The following is a 20853-nucleotide window of genomic DNA, read 5'->3' as shown; positions in this document are numbered from 1 at the left end:
GAGGCGCCAGAGGAAAAGTAGTCCATCTTCGGCTTTTGTCTTATTTCGCCCAACGCATCAGAGATGTATAGGTATATCATTCTCTCTCTAAACTGAATTAACACTTGCTCTAGTTTCCTTGAAGTCTTCCCGTTTGAAGAATCGGTCACCTCCTCCAGGCTTTACTGTCTGGCTGCATAAGAGAAATCTCTCCTGTCTGGCCTGTGAGGGATCCCACAGCTGGGCAGACCATCTCTGCGGGTACCCCCGTTTCGCACCTTTCGTCTCCTCTTGGGAGGGAATTTTTTTCTCTTTGTAATTTTTATTTCTTTTTGAGAGCAAGCAAGTGGGGGAGGGGCAGAGAGAGAGAGACAGAGAGACAGAGGATCTGAAGCAGGCTCTGCCCTGAGGCTAGAGAGCCCGATGGGGGACTCGGACTCACCAACCATGAGATCATGAGATCATGGGTGCTTCAGACTCATGAGATCATGGGTGCTTCATGACTTCAGACTCAGTCAAGAAGTCCACTCACCGCCTTTGGGGCTCCCGGAGCGTCAACCACACGGTGGGGGTGTGCAGAATAAGATGTCTGCGGCATTGGGGTGCCCACGGGCCAGCCGGGGAGAGCCACAGGCAAAGTGTCCTTGGTGGCTTGTGGGTGGACTTCTTGACTGAGTCTGAAAAGCAGTTCGTAGGATTCCGGTCCCACCGATGCCCTCTGAGAGCCCCTAGCCCTTCTCTGCACCCCCACCCAAGTCTGCGGCCCCCCTCACATTCCGGATGGGGAGAGAAGGAAAGACCAATGCCCCACCTCCGTGGGGAAGGCAGGCGCTCCCTCCCGTGCTCTCATCTTTTCCTTCTGGAGAAATCGCTGGTGAGAAGGGCTCCCTTGGCACTTGGCCGAAGGGTCAGAGGTAAAATGAAATTGTTCCTCTTACCCTCTTCGGTGTGTCCAGTCCCGGATCGTGTTTTGTTCTCGCGGCATGCTAGAACGCCTCTGCTAGACTCCCAGATTCCCGCAAAGGCGGTCTCGTCTGTGCTGATTGTCAAAATGAGTGTTCTGCATGGCGTATGGCAGAAAACTCCCCCCTTTTCGATGGGGTCACTCTCCTCGATGACATTTTAATATCATCTGTGGCTTTCCTTTGTGACTCGCCTGATCTAATTCACATGAAGCCTCAAGAGTACAGTGGCCAGACTTGGTTCTGTCTTGTTTTTACTTCAATCATAAAGAAGCATCTTTGGGACCTATCGGTGAGATGCTCAAAAAAAGTCACCTCAAAGTTTCAGCCCATCGCCATCACCGCACGAAGCCCCTTCCTTGAACTAGAGAAGCATTGAGCAGCAGAAACCACAAATGAGCCGAGTGATGCCTGCACCCAGTGGCCTCCACGTCCTCGTAGAAAATCCTGGAACTGTTTTCTTGGGGCAGGCTCTCGTTTCCTAGTTGAAGCCACTAAGGGTTAGTCACAATCCTTAGTCAACTCCCCCTGCCAAAGAGCACACACCAGAGTTTGGGTTCTGCCCTAACTGAGCTGCCTCTTTGAACAGTATTCCCAAAGGGCTTTGCCAAAGGAAGAAAATCATCTCTGAAAATTCAAAATAGAAAAGGATCGGAGTGTTTCAAATCTTAACTCTTGCTGACTTAGATGTTAGAGTTCACTGCAAAATAAATGTGAATTTGAAGCTGTGTTTTTTTAAAAAAAACATTTCTGAGACATACAAGGAAAATATGATACCTATAGATACCTATATGTCTAAGAAAATTCAGCTAATTAAAAAAAAAAAAAAAAGAGAGAGAGAGGGGTACCTGAGTGGCTCAGTCGGTTAAGCTCCTGACTTCGGCTCAGGCCATAATCTCACAGTGTGTGGGTTCGAGCCCCGCATAGGGCTCTGGGCTGACAGCACAGAGCCTGCTTGAGATTCTCTCTCTCCCTCTCTGTCTGCCCCTCCCCCACTCATGCTCACTCACTCTCTCTCTCTCAAAAATAAACTTTAAAAAAAATTTTTTTTAAGAAGGAAAGAAAACTCAGCTAATTCACCACTGCTTCCTGATCAGGAAAATAAGGCTAAGGAGGAAGGTTAAGTGACTTGTTGAAGGGCATATACTATTTAAAAAAAAATTTTTTTTAATGTTTATTTTTGAGAGACAGAGACAAAGCATTAGTGGGGGAGGGGCAGAGAGACAGGAAGACACAGAATCCGAAGGAATTTCCAGGCTCTGAGCTTTCCGCACAGAGCCTGACGTGAGGCTCGAACTCACGAACCGTGAGATCATGACCTGAGCCAAAGTCAGACGCTTAACTGACTGAGCCACCCAGGCACCCCTGAAGAGCATATGCTATTTAATGACAAATTGTATTTTTATATATATGCAAATATACACACATAATTTTATTTATATATACATATAAATTTATATTTTATATATGGAAACATACACACGATTTTATATAAAACATATTTAAATATAAGTACAAAATTATATTTTTGTATGTGCAAATATATAAACAAATATATATATATATACACACACACACACACATGTATGTATATATGCTTTACAGAGAAAGACATAGATTGGTTTCCTCTAGTATGCCCATTGGTAAAACTTTACTAAGGGACTGTTAGGTCTGTCTCTCAGAAGCTTAAGACGTAGACAAGTTAAATGAAGTCCCAACATAGGTTACAGTCTTTGATAGACACATGAGTCTCTAGATATCCCTCATCATCCATTTGATTGGTGGAGAGGTCAGTAAGAATAATTAAGAGCAATAAAAGTTGAAAAAGACAGGCAATACCTTTGGTTGTGAGGCAGAGAAGTCAAGATCAGGGACCTCGCAGACCTAGCTGGGATTCACCAGCAGTTGCTGCACATAAAAGAGACATGCAACTGACGAGCCGACACTGAAGTCCTTCTGTGGTTGTTATTCTACATCATCCGGGCTTCCACTCTACAAAAGTGTTTAAAATCAAAGTTAACTGACAACACAGGGAGAACAAAATGCACCCAGGCTGTACATTATTTGCTCTTATAAAGAAAGACAACTCCAAGAAACAAGGTCTCCAGTAATCCTGTCTGACTGCTAATGCGATTAGCCTGGAGTGGGTGCCTCAAAGGAGGGTGGACCAGATGATTTCCCCGAGAGAAGGAGAAATCACAGAGGTTTTCCACAAATCTCCTCTGCTGGCAATTTAAAAACCAGAAGGAGATAAATGAGGGACAGACCCAACCATGCCTGTCTGCCCTGTGACTAAGCCAGGACTACCATCCCCTCTAATCAGCGGGAGGTAATATCCTTTCTCTTTTAATGAGGTCACAATCATTAGTCATTCCAGTGTTAACACCTGCGATTCTGTTATAGGCAGAGATGAGGTGTGGCGGTCTTGAACGACATCAGAACGACAACCCCCACTGCTTTCTTGGTGAACTAAGCTTGAACAAGCTTGGGCTCCACCCCAGAACCCAGCTTTCAGACAGGCAGTCACTCCCCCACGCCAAGCTACTGAGAACAGTTTTCTTCACTGCACACAGATAATTAAAAGCCCTTGACCCAAGCACAAGGAGGTAAATGGCTCCATCAGAACCTTCTCCTCACCTGTCCCCTTGTCGACCCTCAGGAAAAGTCTTCTGTAACCACAGCCCAAGTGATGAATAGTTGGCCCTCTTCAAGATCCAAGATCCAAGCCAAGTTTCCCCACACATTGCCCTCTTTCTGGCTGCAAACGAGATCTGTCTCAGCCTTTATGCCTTGAGAGGAAAAGATGAGGAAAATTCTTGTCCAGCTCATCCCCTCTGATGACTCCATAGAGTAGACTGGACCTGTTGATGGAGTTTTCAAAGTTAGTGAGTTTTTCTTTTTTGTTTTTTTGAGCCAGACCCTCTATCAGTCACAATTTTTGAACTTTAGACTATTTTAGCATTTTCAATGCCACATGCAAAAAAAAAAAAGAAAGCTGTCACACATTTATGCTTGAAAAATGGAATTTGCTCTTCTAAGAGTTACTTGCCTGCATCATTTTCAACAGTGACTAATTTTTTTCACCCCTAAATTTAAACCGTTCTGTGTTCATTACCTCATCTTCAAACCTTGCTGAAACCATTTCTCCCACTACCTGGGGAGATGCCTCCCACCCCCGATCCCACATTATCTTCCAGCCTATTGTCTATGACTGACTCATAGACAATCTATGGCTGACTCTTCCAGCCTATTGTCTATGACCTGGCAGTATATATTACCCGTGTCTCTCATCCTGCCTCCTAGCTAGACTCTGCTTGGCAGTTCTTATAACTATTTCATGAGGGTTGGTCTTGTCTGAAATTGGGTTATTAATTCCTTGAGGACAAAATGTTCATTCTCCACCGCTTTCATATGGACGTCCACGCTTACCCTTCCTCGCCTCCCATTTTCACATGTGGAAAATTACAAACTTCTTTTCAAACTTGAAATGACTCCTAACAAGGCAGCAATAAATATGAAAGTGCTCCTGTAGCTTTCCCTTTGTGATCTTTTCAATTTGTACTACGTTCCAAGATATATGATTTAAAGCCGGGTCATTTATTTTTTCTGCTGGTCCAACATTTAGGGAAATTTTCATGCAAAGAATGAGATCTAGAGACTTGGAAAAATTGTTCAAATTCCATTTTCCCAGCAGCTGATATTCTATCCAGTCTAGGACAGTCTCTATGATCACGCCTACCATCAGTGAGGTATGCTTTTATCATAATCATAGTAAACGTTTCATTGACTCATTACTATATACTAGGCACCATGCTAAGTGCTTTACATGCATTATCTCATTGAATCCTCACAACAATCCATGAAAATAGGAACTGAATAAGCCTTATGTTACAGGTGAACAAACCCAGATACACAAAAATTAAGTAACTTAGGCAAACTCATAGACCTGCAATGGGTACAACCAAAATTCAACTCCAAGGTTTGTCTACACTTGACCAGCAGCATCAGCACCCCGTGGAACTTGTTAGAAATGCAAATTCTCCACTCCCACCGGAGACTTACTGAATCAAGTGCTCTGGGGGTGGGGCCCAACAATTGGGAATTTAACAAGTTCATGAGGTGATTCTGATGCTCCAAAGGAGTCGTTTTTTTCCTAAAGGACCATAGAGTAAATATTTTGGAATTGCAGGCTATATACAGAAACAGCCATCGTAGGCACATAAATAAATGTATGTGACTGTTCCAATAAAACTTTATTTATAAAATTTTACTTACAAACTTTATTTACAAACCTAAGGGATATAGTCTGCCCACCTCTGTAATTCTTACCTAAGAAGTGTTCTGAGAGTAGCTAGAGCAAAACTTTACCTTATTAAAGATAGGTAATACTCTCAGCGTGAAAGTTTTAATTAACACTATATAAACCACACTTCAATAAAAAAGAAAAAAATGTTTTTAATCATACACATACAGAACAGGGAGTCCCTGGAAGAAAGGAGGGAAAAGATTTTAATTAAAAAGGTTAGAATGGTCAGAAAAAAAGTTTATAAAATTTTGCCAATTTTTTTTCCATTAACTTGCCCAGTGAAAAATTATAAAAATGTTTTTCACAAATTGACTTTACTACTGATGACAAGTTAAAACATGTTTTGTTTAATAGCCTTAAGTTTTAAGTTAATAAAGTCTCTAGCCCTGAATGGATTTTCTATAGAATTTTTTAAATATTGTTTTGTAAATTAAAGCAATACTTGTATGTGATAGAAAATTCAAAGTATAAAGAAAGAAAAGTTCAGGACCCGTGGGTGGCTCAGTTGGTTAAGCTTCTGACTCTTGGTTTCAGCTCAGGTCATGACCTCACAGTTCGTGAGTTCAAGGCCCACATCGGGCTCTGTGCTGACAGTGCACAGCCTGCTTGGGATTCTCTCTCTCCCTCTCTCTCTTTCCCTCCTGTGCGCTCTCTCACTCTCTCTTGCTCTGTCTCTCAAATAAACTTAAAAAAGAAAGAAAGAAAGAAAAGTTCAATTCTGCCATCGCCCTCACTTTCACTCACCAGAGGTAATAGCCATTGTTTATTTAGCCCTCCAGGTGATGGCCATTATAGCTCTAAACAGTACACATGTACATGTATTCCTTGATTCCACTCTCCTTTTACCAAAGGTAAGAAATTTTATGCACTTGCACTATTTCCCACTCTGCCTGCTACCTTAATCACCCAATTTTGTTAATTATATTATTTTTAGTTTGTCAAAGTCATTTAGTGATTATGACAATGGTATCAGTACTGTGTCCACTGATTGACTCTAAAGTTTTGATTTCATAATACAGTACTTACAACATTAAGATTATATAAATATGATTCCAGGCAGAACTAATTAATATGATTGAGTCCTTAGAGAAGGAAGGATAATCAATGCTAGGTCATAAAACTACTGCCACTTTAAGGAGAATGTTCCAAATTTCTAAGTCACGCTCAGCTGCCACTGTTTCTTCTACTTCATGTCATCCTCATTTATTCCTTTTTTCTTTTGCTTAAACAAAACTTCTTAAGTATTATTTTTTTCACATTGTTATGAAACTTCGAGGTTTTTTTCTTGCCTGGAAATATCTCTATTTTGCCCTCATCCTTGGTTGATGGTTTAGCTGGGTATAGAAGTCTATATTCCAAAGCAGGTGTTGACAAACCATAGCACACTGGTGCAATCCACCCCACCACCTGTTTTTGTAAATAAAGTTTTGTTAGAACACAGCATTATGTCTTTATTTCATGCTACAATGGCAGAGTTGAATAGCTGCAAGAGACCACATGACCCACAAAATGTGAAATATTTACTATCTTGCCCCGCACAGAAAAAGTCTGCCTCCCTCTATTTAAAATCCTATCTCAAAATGTCAAAGCATTGCTCCATTGTTTTCTTGCTGATGAGGACTTGGAGGGCTTTGCTCTATTGTCCTATGTTGCTGGTGTGAGTCTCATTATTAAGCATCTATAATAAGCTTGCTTTTTTTCTCTCTAGCAACTCATGTGATGTTTTTCTTTACCCTTGTATATGTCAAGCATCACTAGTTGTTGTTGTTGTTGTTGTTGTTGTTGTGTTAATTTACCTATTTTAATATTTGGTGTTTTTGCTTGATTGTTTTTGTTCTTCAGGGGTTTTTTTGTTTTGTTTTCTCGTTTTCCTTTTTAATGTAATTTATTGTTAAGTTAGCTAACATACAGAGTATACAGTATGCTCTTGGCTTTAGGGATAGATTCCTGTGATTCATCACTTACATACAACACCCAGTGCTCATCCCAAGTGTCTTACTCAATGCCCATCACCCATTTTCCCCTCCCCCTCCCTTCTCCCCCATTTTAATATTTGGTCAGACTTTTCCAATTCAAGATTCATGTCTTCCTTTATATAAGGAAATTTTCCTCTACTATTTTTTAATTTATCATTTTTATTTTCTCTATTAGCTATTTCTTTCCTATGAGATGGATATTGAATCTACTGCTGTCTTCATAATTGCTAACTTCTCTCTCATTCAAATGTATGGCTTTTTGCTTACTGGAAGACTTCCTTTACTTTTCTTCTAAGATATTTCTTTAGTCCTGCCAACATATTTTTCAGTCCAGCTATTGATTTCTTATTCTATAAGTCATATTTTAATCATCCAGAGCTCTTCTTGTCTTCTGATTGCTCTCATGTCATAACAACTTATTCTTATTTTAAGGATCCTAGGGTGCCTGGGTGGCTCAGTCTATTAAGTGTCCAACGTTGGCTCAGGTCATGATCTCACAGTTTGTGAGTTTAAGCCCCACATTGAGCTTTTCTGATGGTGCAGAGCCTGCTTGGGATTCTCTCTCCTTCTCTCTGGCCCTCCCTCACTTGCACTTTCTCTAAATAAACAAATAAAAACTTTTAAAAAATTTAGAGGATATAATATCATCCTGAATTATGAGAATGCAGAAAATATTTTTTTAAGTTCTTTTCAGTTCTCTGAGTTATATCTATTTTCTTCAGGATCAGTTGTTCTGTTATTTATGTTAATCTTTCTCTTTCATGAAATTGGTATTATCAAAAATCTAGTGTTATATTTATTATTGAAGGACAAAGCTGACCACACGGGAGTATAAGTTTCTTAGATTCTTTGTTAAGTGACAGAGTTCTGTGCAGACACCTTGTGAGCAAGAGTGTTGACAGGCAGGACTGACTCCCTACTGTACAAAGCAGGCAATCTGGAGACCCTCGGGGTTGTGTAGGGCTTGAAGAACTTTGGCATAGACGTCTGACCAAAGCTGCCTTACCTCAGCATTAGCTATGGAAGCCTGGGGTTACCTCCAGCTCTTTTCTTTAGGCTCAGGATCCACGTTGCCTTACTCTTCAGTCTTTAAAAGTTCTTTGGTTCTATCCAGGTGATACAGTTTGCCCATGTCTGTTTTGACATTGAAGAGTAGAGAGAGAAGAGGAGCTGTAGTTGAAGAAAGGGATCTCAAGGATCTGAATTTAGAACTTTAAATCAACACTCCAATAAGTATAATCTGCCACCCACTCTTATCCTTTATGTTTGACAACTCCAAGCTTGGAGCTTCTCCAGTGGTCCCTTATCTCTGGAATCCCCTTCTCTGCTTTTATTTTTGTTTGCTTTTCATATAAGTCCATCTGCTCTCTAACAACTAGCTTGTATTCACACTCTGTGGTGCCTTTATTGATGCCCAGCATTGCTGTACTTTCATTAGATAGATTTTTACATGGACACACATTGGACATTTAATAGTTTCAATGGGACCTTGAGAAAGGGTGAAGGTTGATATGCCATCAGTGTGGCATCTTGAACTGGACACTCAGCAAAGTTTAAAGTATATAGAATTTGGGGCGCCTGGGTGGCTCAGTTGGTTGAGCGTCCGACTTCGGCTCAGGTCATGATCTCGCGGTGTGTGAGTTCGAGCCCCGCGTTGGGCTCTGTGCTGACAGCTCAGAGCCTGGAGCCTGCTTCAGATTCTGTGTCTCCCTCTCTCTCTGCCCCTCCCCTGCTCATGCTCTGTCTCTCTCTGTCTCAAAAATAAATAAAAACATTTAAAAATTTTTAAAAATAAATAAATAAATAAATAAATAAATAAAGTATATAGAATTTGTCTTTGGGGGAGCAGTCTTTACCTTTCCCTCCTTCCCCCCATCAAATTAGATTTTCAGGAAATTGTATGATAAATATATCATTCAATAAATATTTTTTTATATGCACACACACGAAGAGAATGGAGAAGTTTAGAAGTTAAATTTTAAGAGAAACAAAAGCCTTTGGCTTAAAAAAAATGAAGCTACTACTTTAGAATTTTAGGCACCTTGAAAGTACAGACATGCAAACATTCTAAGGAAATCTTCCTTTTATGGGGAATTCGATCGCCTGAGATCAGTGAATTCTCAACACGAACATTCCTAAACCCCAATACGTCTCCCAATCAGGTGAACTAATGACTTTTTGGTGATATTTTTGATCAACTAGGGAAGCAAGGTAGTATTTTAAGAAAGGCCATAGACCATACCAAGCTAACCACATCAAGGTAATTTTAGACATCTCATTTTTCAAACCATCTAATACCGTAGGAATCTTTGAAAAATGCGTAGAAGAGAATTATACATACATACATTTCAAAGAAACTTCTAAGCCACATATCCTGCCTGATCATAAATAATACCTTCTCCAGATGTGAAAAAACCAGAAGCAGAACATACAGAGCTGGAAACGATAAAGGTGGGCAACACATGTAAACAAACAGTTCCAGGGTAATGGCCAAAAGAAAAACCACACTTCAATTATTAACTCTCACTTTTACTCTAAACATAAAAGAAAGCGCATAAGCTAACACTAATAGCTGACTCTTTGTAATTTCAGCCATTATTCAAAACATACTTGGTTTTATTGTAACAGACATGTATTATAATACATTAGTATAAGCTATTATAAAGAGCAATTATAGGACAATTAAGATATAGGAACCTTTTTAAAAGTTGACAGTGGCATTCTTTGGTCCGCTTCACTTTGCAAATAAGTTTGAAAAAAATTGCTTGGCTCCCAACCTAATCTTAAATGCGGAACCTTTTTGACTTCGAAGCTCTCTTGCCTCTTTTTCACGCGTGTGCGTGCACACACATCCCCTTGCTTTCCATATCAGTGGTCGGATGGACGAGGCCTGTGGCCAGATTCAGCCACACTCTACAGTTATCAAGCATGACAGAGCTGGAAGGAAAACATCTGGTCCAAGGTTGCCGCTTGCCTTTGTAGCAGAGAATGTTCTTTGATCTCCAGCTGGACTTCCCTATCAAGTCTAGCAGATCAATTAGTTAATAGACCTTTCCCACTGGTAGTCTCACTAGCTGACTACCTAGGGTAGAAATAAGTTCTATTTATCAGGCCTTCTTTTCCCCTTTATACTTGAGGCAGATCTTTTTTTTTTTTTTTCCCCCTTGAAATAACATAATTATTAAACCACTTCAGTCACTTCTGTGGTTAATGATTCCCTTTCGTTGGTTCCGCTCTCAGGCTGAAACCTCTTGGTGGGTTTTAAATACACCACTCCATGACTACAGTGTTACTCCATACCACAATTAAGCTTAGGAACAGCTTGAAATACCATTATTAAAACCGACATCTTGTCCCGGTTTTCTTCATTCCCGCGGGGAATTGAAATTATCATCTTAGTATCTGTTTCTCCAAAACTTCAGAGAAATGATAGAACATTGCACCTGGATTTCATTCTAACAAACTTGGATGATTTTCCTGACATTACGAAGATCTGATCTAGGAATTTAAACAAGCATATATAATCTTTCCCTAATAACCTTTTTATCCCATTTACAATGACATTACTATCAGTGCTATTTAGAAAAAATAATTACTTGTCAGAAAACCAAACTGAATTACTTTGGGTCTTACGTATAGAAATCCAACTGGTTTTAATGATTCTAGTGGGGCCCAAATAACATAACCGAACTGGATTTTTCACCTGAACACAAAAACATTATCTGGCACTGCATTTACCGGTCAAAAAAAAAAAAAAAAAAAAAAATGCTCCGGAATAATTTCTTTTCTTAAAAACAAGATTAGCCAATCGACTGTACTCTTCAGGCACAATTAAAGCAGTTTTGCACAGGGGACAGACACATAATGCTCCAGTGAGCTGACATTTGCCACCCTGCTCAGTGCATTTTACTGCAAAAGAACCCGGTCTAATTTATACACTGGAGCCAAAATCAAACTGTGCACTATTCGCCTTGGCCATGACTGAAATACCTAGCTGGGGATAAAACATGGCGGCTGTTTCCCAGGGTCAGCAACACCCCAGGCAATTGAGAGTGCTTCACCCAGATGAAATTGCAAAGGGAATTTCAGGAGGCAGAATGTAATTATCCCCTTTGGAGTTTGGCATGGACAGAAGGATTAAACAGTGCTGTCCTTTGTCCCCAAAACAAAACGTGCCAGCAGATCTATGACAGACACAGCCAGGAATATGAGGAAGGAGCCTGGAGTCTTGTTTGCTTTCAGTGCCCTATTTTTCTCCTCCATAGATCACCAGTTCCTATGTACCCCCAAAACCAGGACGGGCCTCACTGTGGCCCCTCGTATGTCACGTTACTACCGCTTTAAATGCTTTTTAGAAGAGACTAGATTTAATGCTCGGCCATTGCCCTGTGAGCCACTGTCTCTGAGCTCAGTTAAAAGCAAGAACTACTTAGAACACAAGTCTCCAAGCTTTCCCTCACAGAAAGCAGAAAGCTCAATCCTGGGCTTTGGTACAGAACCTTCCAAAGTCCATTTTAGATGGTGAGCACTCATGTAATTATTCTCTAAAATAGAAATAAGACAGCTGTAGACCCCAAAGGGTGTCTTATGTCTCTTTTCCATACATTTTATACTAACTAACAGTTGTAATTAAGGTTGGTAGGAAATTAACTGCCGGATGTGGGTCTTGACAGGGTTCCCGCTGGGTACCTTCAGAAACTTGTTCAATGTCAGTTAGTTGCTTGATTGATGCCAAAGTTCACCCGCAAGAGCAGCAAGCCCAGGACAATGGAGAAGGTGGCTTGCACCCTTACAGCCTATGCTTTCCATTGCTGTTTACTGACTCGACTCCACTCCCTTGCTCAAGACATCCTTGACATGACTTTCTTTCCCACTTTTTCATTCCTACTGACCCTACTGAGAAGGTCACCAGCCTAAATGACTTCATCCCAGGATGTGACACTCACTCCTTCTAACATCTTTTGACATTGGTGCAACCAGTCCCCCCCCCAGTGACAAGATGACTCAAGGTACAACTTGTTGATGAAAGTCAGGAAACAGAATTCTAGAAACCCTGAGCTAACTCCAACCAATGCCCAAGTCCTGACTTTCAAATCCATCAGTTCCCAAAAAGAAAAAAATTTTCCCAAACTTCCCAATCATAGTTAGTCCTGAGCCACCTAGTTCTGATATGTTATAAACGAGCGAAATAGAAGCCAAACCTAGATCAGATCTCTGAGGTGACACACTTTCCATTAGTGTTCGTTCTAGATAACAAATATCCTCTTGAGGATGGAACGAGTGAATTCCTCTTTCCCAAGAGCCACCCTTCACCAAGTGGCCCAGGTCAGATTTTATGATGTGCAAACCTGGTAGGGAATAAACATCTAGAAGTTAGTGCATTTCTTACTCGGGAATAAACATCATCTAGAAGTCAGTACATTTCTTACTCAGGAAATTTTGTCACCTCCAGTAAAAATGTTTTGGGTCACTTTCCTCCAAGAAGAGTAAAATTGTAATTCCGAGTAAGTCCTAAATAAGGTCTCTTCTTCTGGCCTTTCGGGTCAATATTTTGCTACCCCACTTTGAATGTTTTTAAAGCAAAAACCCTGAAGTTTTTTTCAATACAGAAAATGAAGTGCTTAAAATAGGCAACAGCTCGCGTCCACATGATGGTCCCAAGTCTGTTTGACTCCAAAACGCAACATCTTCCCTCACTCCCTCCCAGTTACCTGCTGTGAGAAATCCTTTTGAAAGACACTTGCCTGGTGATGAGGATTTAACTGCTCTCCATAAACAGGGGGAAAAAAAAAAAAAAAGAGCAAGGTATCCAAACTTTTAAACCACTCGCCGGAGGTAGAACATGAATATGAAACAGCTGTACACATGTCCTCTTTCTCTGTGAAGCCATGATCCGATGGAGCTCTTTGGAGACGCTGACGGTAGGCCAGACAGGGTGACCAGAACTTTCCACCCTGATGCAACTAAAGCCCCCCAATTTCTCTCGTGACATCCTGTCTCCAACTCTCTCATTACGTAGTCTCTGGGGGTCTGTCTCTAGTCAGCTCTGCGCTTCTGAACGTTCATTTCCTGCACCTTGGGAACGTTCTGTGCGGTGTTTACTTCTCTCAGGCTTCATAGGATACTCTCTGAGCGTGGAACCTCATCAACGTGTTCTCAACTGAGAGATCCACTTAGCAAAACTCCTCAGGTTCCTGGGCCCTGTCTGGAAAGCCCTCTGTGAAATCGGCCTACCTTGAATGGGACTCCTGCTTCCCGCTTTGGCCAAAGCCAGGTTCCCTTTCCCTCAGCAGCCACAGAAACATTAGGGTTTCTTCATCCAAAGTTCACAATGGGCAAAGTTTCTTTCTCGCACTTGCTCAACACGCTTGTCTGATTCTGAGGAGAACTTGTCATTCACATGTGACAGGGTGACACGTAACCTAGGAAAATACACTCAACTCTAATTTATGGGTGAAGGGGAGACTCCAAACTTAAAACAAGCTTTTAAAGGAAGACTAGAGGCTCCCCAAGAGCCCTAGGGTTTGGCTGGGACTGCCTCTGTTTTCCACACTTTTTTTTTTTTTTTTTAACTTACTGCTTTGTGTTATTTTTTTTTAAGTTCATGTACTTATCTTGAGAGAGAGAGAGAGAGGGAGAGAACGTGCGAATTGGGGAGGGCCAGAGAGAGAGAAAGAGACTCCCAAGCAAGCTCCATGCTGCCAGCACAGAGCCCGATGTGGGGCTCAAACCCGTGAACCATGAGATTGTGACCTGAGCTGAAATGAAGAGTCAGATGCCTAACTGACTGAGCCACCCAGGCGCCCCTGTTATCCACACTTCTATTGTCCAGCTTCTGCTCGGCCCTGGATGGACCTCCATGAAGCAGGGGACATCAGGGCGTTACCATAACTAACCCAGCATGAAACTACATCTTGCCTCTAGCTGAACAATAGTCCTTTTTGAAAGTAGTTGGATATCACCTGGCCGTCAAGATTCAAACGAGGGGAAGGGGCGCCTGGGTGGCTCAGTCGGCTAAGCGTCTAACTTCAGCTCAGGTCACGATCTCACGGTCCGGGAGTTCGAGCCCCGCGTCGGGCTCTGGGCTGATGGCTCAGAGCCTGGAGCCTGCTTCCGATTCTGTGTCTCCCTCTCTCTCTGCCCCTCCCCCGTTCATGCTCTGTCTCTCTCTGTCTCAAAAATAAATAAACGTTAAAAAAAAAATTAAAAAAAAAAAAAGATTCAAACGAGGGGCAAAGGCCACATTCTTGTTTGAGACGAGTGTCCCGGTGTCCTCAATTTTGATGGAAACTTACAAATTCGTCACTAATGCTTTATTCTATACACAGCAATCATTAACAACTATCCAGCGCAGATAAGCATTCAGGCCACAAACGATGGGAAAGCATGGGAAACCCTACCTTCCAGACTCCACCTTGATGCTAGCTACCCAGTTGTCCTTGGGGAAGTGACACAACCAATCTGGACCTCAGTTTACTCACCTGCGAAAACAGCCTTTCAACAGAGTGATTTCCTAGGTGCCTACACCCTTGAGAAAGTTGAATGGCTCCATATCCATCTCAACATCCGCCACCCCACACCCGATGCAAGTTGGGGACCGGCCCCTTTGTCACCATAGCATCACAAGTTGGGGACCGGCCCCTTTGTCACCATAGCACCCACCCGAGAAACTGGAGGGAATCTACACACTTGCTCCTCAAACAAAAACATCCACATGTAAAAGCCTGCCTTGGAAAAATTAAGGTAAACATCTCTTGGATTTGTTGCTGTTGACAGCATGTTTTCAATTTGCAACGCAAATGCGTCGGAAGCCTTTCTGCGGGGGAACCGGATGGCCCAGGGAATTGGTAATTGGTAATGAGTCGTGCAGCCTTTCGGGTCTCAGTTACCATTCTGAATGGAGCCCTGCTAATCGTGAATTACCTGATACTGTTGGAAACCTTTGCAACATGAGCCAAACCCTGGATTCATTCCCTAGCTTAAAACAAGAGTGAAAACTGTCTGATTGGCATTCATAAGGGGAATCAGGGGGACGGAAGTGAACGATGAGAGAACCAGCTAGGGGGTTCTGTTCCGAAGCCTGAGGGGGCTTTTTCCCCCCCAGGATACGCCAGGGGAAGTTTCCCAGGAATGTCAGGCCTTGGGAAGCGGAATGAATGTACACCTCACATTCTGCAAGGGTCAAAAATTCCGGCCTTGGAATTTTCATTTCTGCCTCATCGCTGTCCCCGTCCAGAGGCTCAAAGTAGCCTTGTAGCAATTTTCAAGACGAAACAGATTTTACTATTTATTGCGAGCCCGGCTTTTCTTTGAAAACAAAACAAAAGAAGCTTATCATCAGAGCTTTACAAACTAACCAAAACAATGAATCTTCTTTTCTGAGAGGTACCAATATGAATGTCTGTGTTACGATCTGGTCCGCTGCATTTTACTTTCGGTATGTGCAGTCATCCTAAGGGAACCATCTAGCAGAAAAACAGAACTTTTACATCACTCGCTTTCCCGGCCTATTCCAGCTCCATATTTATATCACTACTTTTCCTTTACACTCTTTGGTTTATAGTAGCAATAATTTTCCCTCATATATAGTCCAACGAACAACCAATTAACAAATGCCCAGAGCGGCAAGCATTCTTGGCTGTCTTGCCTAGTCAGTCATTAATTTGGTGAAGGAAGGGCTAACAAACTCATAAAGGGGAACGTGAATTTTAGAAGTTAGTTCCATTTTACATTATTAAAAAGGAAAATGTAGTAAAAATAATAAGAGCTTTGCCAAAACTCTACAGCAAAGTCAATTAGTCTCACAAAGAGCCGGGGAGTCTACGATCTGAACTTGCATTTGGAACCACTTAGCCTATTAAAACAACTCCAAACTTCATCTCTTGCAAATCATATTTCAGTGCTCATGGCTGGATCCTAATGAGTAAGATTCTTTCACCATCCTGGGATGCAACACAATTTAAAGAATTCCGTGTGTCTGCGTATTTCCACTACACACATGTGACTTCACACATGGCTAATTTCTCACATGTATATGTACACACCTATCATGTAAATTACATGCACCAGTCTAGTCTTCTGCAACACAGAGCAAGCTAGGTGCTGCATCATATAGTGGTATAGTATATACTTTTAGGATGCCTTTAAAAGAAAACAAATTTCAAACAGAAAACTAGCAACACGGACATCACAAGCCTGCCTATGGCAAAAACAAAACGTGTCTCAACCAGAAGCGAAATCATTTTCACAACTTTCACTGTATTTCAAGTGTGAGGGGAATGCTGTTTCTTCAGTTAAGACAATTTGGTAATTGACTCAAGACAGGCCGTTTGTTCAATCAGTGTATCACCCTGAGCAATAAAGATTTGGTTTTGCTCTGATCAGTGGGACAAAGTTAAAGTGTTAAGTGAGATTAGTTTCGTAGATAATTCTGCCAAGTGATGTTTTCCAATCAATTACATGAAGTCGCTGATAGGGCTTTTTTTTTTTTTTAAAAAAAGAAAAACATATCTTATTTCATTGAAATCCAATGTTCCCCAAATGAAAACGAAGTTATCCCCTTTCAGACCCATGGCTCTCAACTCGCAGCCTCTATAAAAATCCCAAGCAATTTCTATAGGTTTTCCAAGGAAGATTCAGCTCTAATTAACTACAATTTTGTCCATATTTTGTTTTCCTACTGCACTGAAAGAATAGCAGGGGGTTAGCCCTGCAGAAAAGAAGATTATTAAAACTTTAATAACCTGAGCCTTTGAACCTTTCCAAATTCTTTACAATTTTCCCACATTTCCAGCCCAGATGTCTGCGTGCGGTTATAGTGGCAACGTGAACGTTTTGTTTACAATGTTATTCACCTTATTTATGACCTCCTTTTAAAAAAAAAAGCAGCAGAACACACAGTAATTTTGTAGTTCTCCTAGGCAAAGGAATCCAGTTGTTCTTAAAAGCAAATTTGCAAGCATGATTTTTATTCATGTTTAAGTTAAATCTTCCCGGTCACGTCTTCCCTGCTGCTAGAGGTGAATTGTTAGACAGCCTAGCAACGTGGCCGCTGAACCACAGCGTTCTTTTCAATCAAGCTACCCGGCTTCAAAAGACTGAAAAGAGACTTCGCTTAACTTGAACTCTTGAGATTGTCCCCAAAGGACTAAGAGGGTGGCATCCTTTAACATAATCAGCTGCCAGCCGGTTTACCAGAGAGGGATATTTGCATACAACAAAAGCCACAACAGAATTGCCTCCCATAGAATCCAATACGCCAGTTGCATTATCCCAGTTCCAGATACCGGTAGTTCCCCCCAATAGTCAGTTAGGACTTTTCTTTTAAGTTAAAAAAAAAAAATTATTCCAGCAAACCCACTGCCACCTAAATGATTGCGTTTCACAAACATCTGTGCTCTGTGATCGAGTGCTAGCAAAAGAAATGTGAGGAGGTGTGTTGAATGGTACTTTCAGGAAGTTTACCAAAAGGGAGCCGACTGACCTTCTTCTTCCCTTCCTCTTCGTGCTGAATAGAATTTTAGTGTGATGGCTGGAGCTCTAGCAGCCATATTGGACCACAAGTCCAAGGAACAAAAGCTAAGGAAGACAGAGCACGGACATAGCAGGAGCCCAGGTCCCTGGGAATCGTGGAGCTACCTTTCCTGTTACTCAAGGCCTGCTCTTAGAACTGTTTTATATATGAAAGAGAGATAAACCTCATTATTGTTTAAGCCGCTGTTATTTGGGGATGTTTTTTGTTTAATGTGACAAAATCTAGTCCTAAGTAACATATCATAACTTGATTTAAAAGGCTCTATTTATAGTTATATTCTGCTAGCTGAGAAAGAGAAAAGCCATCCCTGACATCTAGGAGCTGGCCTGGTGCTGTTAGCCGGGGCTTGGTGTTGCTAGAAGCTACCCTGGTATTCACAATTAGGCGTTGGTGCTGTCCTGTTGAACGTAAGCAATTTCACAAAACATCAGCCTCAGACAAGGGTGCTCTGTGACCGTGAAGGATAAGACAAAAGGAAGACCATTCCATATCATGTCTGAGCACCGACAAAGCATGAACTTTGTCCAAACCACAAAATCCCGAATCCCTCCCTATCCTGGCTAATATGAGCGACCGCTGTTTTTACCAATCACAGGTCTTGCATGGCTATGTTCCTCCCGCCTTCTAGATAACATTGATTAAGATGCCCAATTCTAGAGTTCATTCTACTTCCTGAGAGCATCCAATTCAGACCAAAACTTCACCTCTTTGAATCCTTTCCCAAATCACCTAACACTGTCCAAATCCTAGAACACCTTTTCTAACACCCGCCTACAGACACTCCCACGGTTTCCCATTGTGTGTTCTCCCCCATTGCAGTGAGTCAATAAAACCCAGTTTGTTCAACTACAGGTTTGTTCCTGGAGGTCTCTGGCTGGTGGCCATTGGTGTAGCTATGTTTGTCTCCCTACGGCAGAAAACTAAAACAAAAACAAAAACTTAAAACAATAAATCCACCCACCATATCAATCCATAATTCAAAGGATCTTCCCCAAATGGAAAGCCCCAAGTTTTCAATAGACTTCAATCACTAAAAAACCAAATCAGCACCTTGTAATCATCAGACTCATTGAAATGATCCCCCTGTGCTATTGCCACAGCTTGGAACAGACCCAGCCTGAGCCCCCGTCATGTACCAAGTTCACAGTAACTATAGCCCAGTTCAGCTCAATCAATGCGCAAAGAGGTAAATGCCTACTCTGTCTACTTCTTCTCCCTTTCTTTTTTTTTTTTTTTTTTTTTTTAATTTTTTTTAACGTTTTATTTTATTTTTGAGACAGAGAGAGACAGAGCATGAACGGGGGAGGAGCAGAGAGAGAGGGAAACACAGAATCTGAAACAGGCTCCAGGCTCTGAGCTGTCAGCACAGAGCCCGACGCGGGGCTCGAACTCACAGACCGTGAGATCATGACCTGAGCTGAAGTCGGAAGCTTAACCGACCAAGCCACCCAGGCGCCCCTTTTTTTTTTTTTTTTTTTTTAATTTTTTTTAACGTTTTATTTTATTTTTGAGACAGAGAGAGACAGAGCACCCTTTCTTCCCTTCCTGTTTTGTTTTGTTTTTTTTTTTTTCCTCCCAGCTCCTTCTCTCTCTCTCCTTTTTGACCTCTCCACCATCAGACTCCAAACTTTTCGGTGGTTCCTGGGCTGGGTTCACTCAGAGCTGTAAGGAGCTCTGTGCGGGACTAAGTTCTTCAATCACATTTGTCACATCCATCACTCAATGGCAGCTCTTGTTGCTATCCTGTCGGCCACCCTGCCACTCGGAACTTGTCCCTGCCACACTTCTTTCTGCTCTTTACCTCTTAAAAATGACCATTGCTTACCTCATTTTCTCAAGCAAGGTAATAATCTCTTTATTTGAATGATCGAATGTTCTAAGAAATGAAAGCTAAAAGTAACAACGTCTCTTCTAATTTCTTCATTTACCCCTTATCCCTTCCCCAATCCACAAGCTACATTCAAAAGTAAACTCCCAGGGATAACGCCCTTTCTTTCATAGCTCGAATCAAAGGCATCACTCTCAAGATTGACAAACAGAATGGGAATACAATTTGCTTATCATTAGGCAAATGTTTTATAGCAAGTAGTGTCTTAAGATGTGTTTCTTCCTCAACCCAAATAGGTATCAATGCTAAACTTACCACTACATTGTGTGATTCTTGAGATTCTTTGAATCTCTGGTTCCACCTAAATGCCTAGGATAAAAGTAGGTGGTAAACAAAAGTGTTAGGATGATTTAATTAATTAATCATCTGTGTCAAAACCCAGTGCAACCCCCATTATCTAAACAGAAGAAAAATCAACAGAGTGGGCAAGGAAGAAAATGACATGGACCAAAGACAAAAGGTCATTGTACGATATATTTTTAGAGGTTTACAAGAAATCACCTTGAAATTTGAGGTGTAAAGAAATAAGCAATAGTTGAGGAGTCTGGTGGCACAGGTCTTCAGAAAATCGGAAGTTTCCTTGTATTTTACTTCTATTTTTTTTTTTTTTTAAGTAGGCTTCACATTCAGCATGGAGCCCAACACAGGGCTTGAACTCATGACCCTGAGATCAAGACCTGAGCTGAGATCAAGAGTCGGCCGCTTAGCTGACTGAGCCACCCAGGCACCTGTTGTGTTTTCTTTTTTTTTTTTTTTTTTTTAATAAATATATATTTGAAAGCTAATGCATACACAGGAAAGTGCACAAATCCTGAGTTCATAAAGCTCAATGAAGTGTCTCAAAGTGAATATACCTGTGTAAGCACCGTCCAGGTCAAGAAATAGAACATCACCCATTTCAAAGAATAACCAAAGACCACAGTAGAGTCTATATTGAGGCTGATAATGAGGCTGAATCCACAAGCTTACGAAGCAAGGGAGAGTCCGCATCACTCTGGAAGGAGATCATCAGTCTCTCTTAGGGTGTGTGTGAGAATATACCAGGAGGGGAAAAAAAGTTTCTTCCAAATAACATAGGCTTCCCAAAGACACTTTGCAATTGATTACAGAATATAATTGATAAATCTCTCCTAAGTATTAGTCCTCACCACAGCGTGACATCATTTAGGCAGGCAGTATACCACACCTAGCTCTAAATAGGTTCAAGT

At 41.5% G+C, this 20853-nt stretch overlaps 1 long non-coding RNA gene across 1 annotated transcript; it reads right to left on the bottom strand.

The window, feature by feature from the left end:
* Positions 1–2510: 2510 nt before the first annotated feature.
* LOC132694985 (uncharacterized) lies at positions 2511–13600 on the bottom strand. The gene is made up of 3 exons (XR_009617605.3): positions 9921–13600; positions 8230–8357; positions 2511–3802 (listed from the first exon to the last, which is right to left on the bottom strand). It is a non-coding gene; the product is annotated as an uncharacterized LOC132694985 (long non-coding RNA).
* Between the last annotated feature and the right edge of the window lie 7253 nt (positions 13601–20853).

Source organism: Panthera onca, chromosome B4, assembly GCF_046562875.1.
Source record: "Panthera onca isolate mPanOnc1 chromosome B4, mPanOnc1 haplotype 2, whole genome shotgun sequence".
In the NCBI taxonomy this organism is placed as follows: Eukaryota; Metazoa; Chordata; class Mammalia; order Carnivora; family Felidae; genus Panthera; species Panthera onca.
This window is presented reverse-complemented; position numbering and strand designations above follow the sequence as displayed.